This window comes from Ailuropoda melanoleuca, chromosome 2 (assembly GCF_002007445.2).
Source record: "Ailuropoda melanoleuca isolate Jingjing chromosome 2, ASM200744v2, whole genome shotgun sequence".
NCBI classification, from domain to species: Eukaryota; Metazoa; Chordata; class Mammalia; order Carnivora; family Ursidae; genus Ailuropoda; species Ailuropoda melanoleuca.
The window spans coordinates 64,419,591-64,427,900 of record NC_048219.1 but is presented as its reverse complement, the minus strand read 5'-3'; the positions used below and the strand labels follow the sequence as shown (position 1 = coordinate 64,427,900).

General features: G+C 46.1%; 1 long non-coding RNA gene across 1 annotated transcript in view; it reads right to left on the bottom strand.

The window, feature by feature from the left end:
• Positions 1-224: 224 nt before the first annotated feature.
• The window catches only part of LOC117801016, a 43,125-nt gene continuing 35,039 nt past the window's right edge, over positions 225-8,310 (bottom strand). The window contains exon 4 of the long non-coding RNA XR_004623318.1: positions 225-4,789. This is a non-coding gene — a long non-coding RNA (uncharacterized LOC117801016). The remainder of the gene's footprint in view (positions 4,790-8,310) is intronic.

Below are 8,310 nucleotides of genomic sequence, written 5' to 3'. Positions count from 1 at the left end.
CCATCTTAACTCCCCCTATCTCCGGGAGTCACTTTAAGCCATGAAATCACCAACAAAAACACCAAAATGTGAAAAACGTGGGGTGCCTGGGTGACTCAGTCAGTTAAGCATCTGCCTTCAGCTGGGGTCATGAACCCAGGGTCCTGGGATTGAGCCCCCTGGGGACTCTGCTTCCATCTCTCCTGCTCCCCCTGCTTGGGCACATGCCCTCTCTCTCTCTCTAATAAATAAATAAAATCTTTAATAAAAAAAACCCATGAAAAATATGACACTAAATAGACTGCGAAAAGGATGTTTGTTTGTAGAAAGAGTGGAAAGAAGAAAGTGGATCGGCGGCCTTGCTCGGACCTCCGCTAGAAGGGAACGCCTTCAGTACTTCAACTTTTTGCTGTCTCTTACGACCACAGAAGGACCAGGAGTATTGATTTGGGGATAACAGATACATTTTAGCCAGTAGGTACATTTGCAAATACGGAAATCTCTGAATCATGAGGATGACTAGATCTCACTTGCCTTAAACTGAAGGTAAAGAGCCAAAGAACAAGGGTTTTATAGCTTTTTCTCTGTACATCCATTAGTAAAGGGTCCTCACTTCTGTATATTTTAACTTTCAAGATATCGTTATTACTTTGGGGCTTAACGCCTTGCACAAATAAGTTGAATTATAGTTTGTTTTGATCTCATTCATTTGAAATCAGATTTTATTACTTTGAAAATGGCTTTACATTTCTGAGTCTATTCACTTTGGTCCACATGCTCTTCCTATATTCCCATAGAGTGGATGGTCTGAGGAGGTTTTTCTCTTCAGGCACGGAGGTCACTGAACAGAAGAAGTTGGCATGCTCATTTAACACTCTGGGGAAGACACGCTCCTACAGAGACAGACCGTGTTGCAGGCTCTAACTTTGCCATGGGTCACGGCCACGTCCATCTAGAATCCCACCACAGTACGAAGGTGTTTGCCTGTGTAAGTTTTTAATACTGTGTCAGTGGCAAATTGCAGAAGTTCCCTGAAAGACCCAAAAGCCTATGAATGGGCCAGGGAGTTGAAAGTTGGGAAAAATACAAACTAAATAGTATTTATAGGGATTGAGCCAGATCGTACTGGCACTCCCCAGAGAGGTGACCACTTCTCTCCCTGAAGCTGCTGCGAGCTTCCCAGGAAAGAAAACTCAGATTTGGTGTTAAGGGAGAAAATATTTTGATCTTTTGGTTTTCTGTTATTTAATTTTTTTTTTTGCTTTTAATAAGCAATTTCCTAAATAGCTGAATTTAAGAAGAAAATGAAAAATAAAATGAACAGAAATGTGAACTCCAAATTCCTTTGAAAACGCCCTTGGAATTTTCCATGGAACAATTTTTTTTTTATACAGTTAAAGAAAAGCAAATTCATCACCTTCTCTGGCATCCTCAAACCATTTGGTTTCTAATTCCTAAAAAAGTTATTTAGCTGACTGAAGAGTAAGGTGGCTGCCTGATGAAATGCCCACCGGTTGCCTGGAGCTAGCGCAGCCCTCTGGGGAGGCTCAAGGGCAGCCCCAAGGGTATGGCTCTGAGTCCAGTTCCTGCTGGAAGCTCAAGTGCAAGATAAGCTGAGGGCTCCTGGGGGAGACAGAGCGGCATCCATCTTGCCAATAGGCTGGTCAGCTTTCCTCAAAACGTTAAGCCTTCCTGCCAAGGTAATGCCCGGGCTTGTGCAGACGCAGGAAGCGGGGCAGAAAGCCGCTGCTCTTGTTCGGCCCGGAGGTTAATCTTGAAGTCTCAGGGGAGCACTTCATGTCCTGCGGAAGCAACACTCTCCAAATACTCTCCCCTTCTGGGAGCCAGGCTGCCACTGACCCGAGCTTTCCCAGCCACGACAGATTTTTGGAAAAGGCCTTTGAAGAAAAAGCCATCACAAAGCCCATCCACTTTCCCTGGGCCAGAGAGCCGGCAGGTGAAGGAGGAGGCCCCAGGCAAGGTTTAAGCATTAAAACCCTGCCGGCATAGACTAGAAATGTGATGGCAGCTGACTCAGGGTTTCACTTACAGCTGTTCCTACGGAAGCAAGAGGCTCTCGAAGGCCAGCGTCACCGTTGTCGCTCTTCTCGGTGAAGTCCTCCTTTCTGCGATGTCTCCACGCAAGCAGCGGGCGCATCTGCAGGCGGACCTCCGTCTCCCCGCCCCCTGCGTCCGCGCGGAGGTGAGTCACAGCCAGCGGACCTGTGAAGCCGCAGAGCGCACGGCTTCTAAGATGCTGTTCCTCCGCAACGAGGGGGTTATTTTTCATTACCTAAATGATATGCTCTTTCATATGCCGCACAAAACAGTCTGGCCTAGAAACTGCCCACAGTAAGTGTATGTAGCCATTTCCTGTTTTGAATATAAAGAAAGAAGTATATGATTTTCATTCATAGAAACTTCTCACCTCTGCTTGTGTTGGACAAATACGCTTTGGAGGAGGGCAACATTATTAACTGTCTTGGGGGGCTGTTTCTTTGCCTGGCCCTCCTGTTCTGACTGGGTTACTGGGCACCTTTCCTATCCTCAATGGCCAGGGGCGGATGATCGGAAATCGCACGTCTGGTTTACAAAAGCCAAGTGTTCTGGTGAGTGCTTTCTTGCTCTCAAGCTAGGGTGACCAACCATCATGCTTTTTCCTGGACTGAGAGTTGTCAGTGCTAAACCCAGGGAAGTCCCTGGATGAGTCGGGCCCCTAATTTCCGTGCCGAGGGAAGCGGCGGAGGAAAGGATTTGCCCGTGCTGGCCCTGCAGCTCATCGCCGGGGTCGGGAGCGCTCTCCCTGATTGGACTTGCCATGGAACCGTGGGCAAGTGACTTACCCTCCCTGCTCCTCAGTTTTCACACCTCAAAACTGGGAAAGAACACATCTACCTCTTAGGGACGTGGTGAAGCCAAAACGAAATAATTATGTAGAGGGCCCCTTGGTGTGCCGCGGGTAGGAAGGGCTAATGAGTGCTGGCTAGTATTGTTGTAACAACTAGGATTTGAAGGTATAGTAGTGAGGAGAGCAAGCCTGTGGGAAAAACAGCAAGTGATAAACCTGATGTCAGCCCAGAGCGATCAAGAAGTGGTCAAATAACACTCATGACGGCTAGAGAGGATGGGAAAGTGTTGAGTTGTGTTCTTCCTTTTGGAAGTTGTTTATCAAAATGGATTTTACTTTGAAAAGTTTGGGTGCCCTAGAGGGGCAAGTTTCCATTATCTGGAACATCCAGGCAGATGGATTTCTTGGATAGGGGAGGCGCACTCTGTCATGCTCGAGGCTCTGCAGACTTCCTAAGTGTCCTCGAAGGGGCGCCGGCTGCCAGAGGGGCTGGGGGTAGCCTGTGGTTTGTCGGCCTCTCCCGGGGCACAGTATCAGGCTGCAGACCCTTGGCAGACGCTGTGGAAAATCTTCCCGCACCGGCGCTGGGGCTCCAGACACATGTGTTTTAGATCAGTGTTAATAGAGTCTGCTTCTGAAGCCCTCACTTCCTGTCATTTGGTCTGCAAAATTTTTGCTGAGTCATTTGACCTCACGCATCTTCTGAAACAGCAGTCACATGACCAGAGGAAACTGTTGTGGGCACACAGCTTGCCCAGGGGCACGTATTCTTGCAAACTTGATCCAACCAAGATGCGCAGATCACATACTGCAGTGCCCTGCATTGAATTAGGGACCTGGAACTTACTGGGAGCAGTAGGGCCCAGCTTTGTCTGCAAAGCACGGGCCTTCTAGCGGGAAGGACAGGTCCATATCCAAGGATTATAAGCCAGACCTTTAAAAGTTATATAAACAAAAACATAAACTATGTGGCTGGGTAGCACGGAATAATTCATTCTGTCTGGGGAGAACTGCAAAGGAAGGCACACCAAGCTAGGCTTTGGAGAAAAAGTAGAACATCCAGGACTTGGATGAGCTGAGACAGGGCAAGAACGTTCGGGCAGAGAGCGTGTGCAAGCCAGAAAACGTATGCAGGTTCTTGGCATCATGTTAGGCGCCCAGCATGCTGGACTGGACCACAGGAAGCACAAAGGGGGTTGGCTGGGAGAGCAGTGGGGCCAGCTCATGGAGGATGGAGTAAATGCATGACCATAGAGTCTGCACTTTCTTGCACGTACAAGGGGAAAGGCTTTCGAGCCAGGGAGTGGCAGGATCACAACGAGGCCTCAGAAGAATGATTTGGTCAAGGAGGGAGTCAGTGGGTGGTTATACGTAGGGGCAGGAAGATGAGAGACCACAGAGGTCTTAGTCACACAACGCAAGCAAGAGTTGATGAGGTCTGAACTTCGGAAGGGACAGAGAGAATGGAAGGAAGGGAAGATACTAAATGAAACTTTGGGGGGCAGAAGGGGAGGATTTATCTCCATTCGTCTACATCCAACTCCACTGTGGGAACTGAGCCGGGAGAGGCAGCTGTGAACAGAAGAGTGGCAAAGATCATAGGTTGCAAGGCTGAGGGGAAGGGGGTTGGTTAGCCTAGAAAAAAGGCGGATAGGCACCTCAGTGATAGCTTGTCTGTTCACAAGAGACACCAAGCACAATTGTTTCCTCATCTCCTCCAAAAAAGGCTCAAGTTAAGGTCTGGAGAGTGTAGAGGAGGTATGAAGAAAGAATTTCCAAATGGGGAAAGAGAGGCCGAGAGCAGGATGTGATTTACCTTCAGGATGGTTTTGCTTTGAGCCTCGATCTGTGCGTCACTGCCTGGACATGGGAAGAGATATCTCCTTCCATCTGCCTTACTGGAAACCGCCTCAGTCCCTCCTTGGTCAGTGGTTTCCTCTTTGAACAGAAAAGTCAGCATCACTGTTATCAAAAAAGAAAAACAAAAAGCGCTGGATATGAATTCACCGTTGGAAAGAGCTGTACAAAATTCCTTTGTTAATTTAAAATCGGCAGACCGAACATAACAGGTGTAAGTGGGTTTGTGATTGTGTGAACTATCAAAATCAACTCTCCTGAAGTGGCCCATGACAGAATGGCACTTCAAAGCAGCTTTGGCAGGAAAAAGGGCGATTGCAAGGTAATGGGGGCATCTGCAGTCACCCAAGACAGGAAGTGACTGAGAGTCTCTGAGTTCCCAGAGCCCCATTCTGTCCTGGCTTCTGCTTCTCCCAAATCAAGGCCTTCTCTCTCTCTGCGGGCTGGCCTTCACCCCTCAGCCAGCCCACCCCTCAGCACCTCAATGGCCTGTGCACAGGTCACAGAGAAAGCCAGTTCTCGTATCTTTATCTTAATTCCAATTTCCCAGGGACCTTGTTCTGCCTTGGTGAGTTGTCTATGCAGCCCCAGCAGAGCGGCTGAAAGGTGTGCCCGCTGTGGACAGAGCAGGGGCAGTTCTCAGGTAAGAGTGGCATGGGCTGGAGTCCCTTTAAAAATTATGACAGGATAATAACTCCAGTCTGGTCTGTGTGGCAGACTATTTGAGATGCAGAGACCAGGACTGTGTGAATGAAGATAAAGAACTTCTAGCACACAAACACTGAGAGAAGTCGCCAGCCAGAATTGTAGACTCGTCTGATGCGATTAAATTATCCAGTAAAGTGGTCAGCCAGGCAAACATTGACCAGCCTCGGGCAGCCTCGAAACTGAGGAAGACTCAACCAGGCATTTCTGCTCTGTGAACACACAGGAGCGGCCACTTCTGAAACCTCTTCAACCATAAGGTGTGGCCGCTTTGTGTCTATCTCGTCACTTCCCTTCTCAGAAGTCCTATGTATTCCTATTTCGTCATCTTACGCTTTTTGGTGAGAGCGTCAAGGCCCCTAGCAACCCCTTGCACCGCACTCCATTCTATGCCATTCCCTTTCATTCTTGGGGCTTATCTCACGTCCTCGCCAGCCTCGGTGGCTTCCCGTCCCGGTGGGCTATCGAGCACATTCCTGCGTCTCCCCCCTGAAGATTCTGATTCTGGGCCGAAGGAGTCTCTGTGTGTGTGTGTGTGTTATATATTATTTATTTACTTATTTGGGGGGAGGGGCAAGGAGAGGGACAGGAGGAGGGGAGAGGAGCAGAGGGAGAGGGAGAATCTCAAGCATTCTCCATGCCCAGCAGGGAGCCAACATGGGGGCTCAATATCATGACCCTGAGATCATGACCTAAGCCGAAACCAAGGGTCAGCTGCTTAACTGACTGTGCCACCCAGGTGTCCCTGTATATTTTTTTAAAAAGCTTTATTGAGGTATAATTGACATACAACAAGCTATTCATATTTAAATGTACATTTTGATAAGTTTTAACATATGTATATGCCTGTGAAACTATCACCAAAATCAAGATAGTGAACATATCCATCACCTCCCAAACCTTCCTCATGCCCCTTTGTCACCCCTCCTTCCTGCCCTTCCCTTCTTGCTCGCTCCCCCACCCCCCGCCCTTCCATCTCCAGGCAACATGCAGTTGTAAGAAATAATACAAGAGAGATCCTGTGTATTCTTTATCCAGTTTCACCCCATTGGTGGCATTTTAAAAAACCATAGTACGGTATCACAGCCAGGTGATGTAGCCAAGATATGGAATCATCCCACTTCCATGAAGATCTCTTTCGTTGCCCTTTAATAGCCATACCATGTTCCTCCTCTCAACCCATCTCTGACCGCTGGCGACCAGGAATCTGCTCTCCATTTCTATAATTCTGTCATTTCAAGAATGTCGCATATATGGAATTGCACACTGTATAATCTCTTGAGATTGGCTTTTTTTACACACCATTTTCTGGAGATTCATACAAGTTAAGTGTATTAATAGTTCATTTCTTTTTATTGCTAAGTAGTACTCCATGTTATGGATAGACTGTAGTTTGTTTAGCCACTCACTCTGGGTCTTTTCACCTTTACTGAAGTATAACTGACAAGAAAAATCATAAAATATCTAAAGTGTACATTGTGATGATTTGATATGCATATACATTGTAAAGAATTCCTTAATTTAACACATCTATCACCTCACATACTTACCTGTTTTTGTTTTGTTTTGGTGAGAACATTTAAGTTCTACTCTCAACAAATTTCAGTCATAAAATACAATGTTATCAACTAAACACACCATGTTATAATTAGATCCTCTGATAGTCTGGACCCTTTGAAGCCAGCCTTTCCTTATTTCTCTCCCTCTATGCCCTGTTAGCCACTTTACTCTCTGCTTCTATGAGTTTGACTTTTTTTTAGATTTCCCATTTAAGTGATACCATGCATATTTGTTTTTCACTCTCTGATTTATTTCACTTAACGCAATGCCCTCAAGGTCCATCCATGTTTTTCACAAATGAAAACTTTCTTGTGGTTGAATAATATTCCACTGTGTATGTGTACCACATTTTCTTTATCAATTCATCTGTTGACAGACACGCCATTTTCCTATCTTGACTATTGTAAATAATGCTGCAGTGAATTATGAGAGTACGGATATTTTTTCAAGATCCTGTTTTCATTTTTTTTGTATATATACCGAGAAGAGGGATGGCTAGATCATATGGTAATTCTATTTTTAATTTTTTGAGGAGCCTTCATACTGTTATACTGTTTCCACAGTGGTTGTGCCAATTTATGTTCCTACCAACAATGCACGAGTGTTCCCTTTTCTCCACATCCTCACCAACACTTGTTATCTCTTGTCTTTTTGTTGCAAGTCATTCTGACAGGTATGAGGTGATACCTCATTGTAGTTTTGATTTGCATTTCCCTGATGATTAGTGATATTTCCTTTTTCATGCACCGGTTGGCCATTTGTACGTCTCCTTTGGATAGCCATTCACTCTCTGAAGGACATCTGGGGTAGTTACAACTTTTGGTTATTAAAAATAAAGCTGTTATAAATATTTGTATACAGGTTTTGTGTCAACATAACTTTTCATTTCTCTGGCATATGCACCCAGGAGTGCAATTGCTGGGTCATATGGTAGTTGCATGTTTGATTTTAAAGATTTATTTGTTTGAGAGAGAGAGAGAGAGAGAGAGAGAGAGAGAGAGAAAGCGTGCATGCATGCGCACATGAGTAGGGGGAGGGGCAGAGGGAGAGGAAACCTCAAGCAGACTCCCTGCTGGATGTGGAGGCTGATTCAGGGCTTGATCCCATGCCTGAGATCACGTCCTGAGACAAAACAAAGAGTCGGTTGGCGGCTCAACCAAATGAGCCACCCAGACACCTCTGCACGTTTAATTTTATGAAAAGCTCCCATACCATTTCCCAGATTGGCTGCACTATTTTACATTCCCATCAGCAATGTATGATTCAGTTTTACCAAATCCTTGCCAGTATCCGGTGTTGTCATTATTTCTTACTTTAGCCATTCTGATAGGAGTATACTGATATCTCACTGTTGTTTTAAT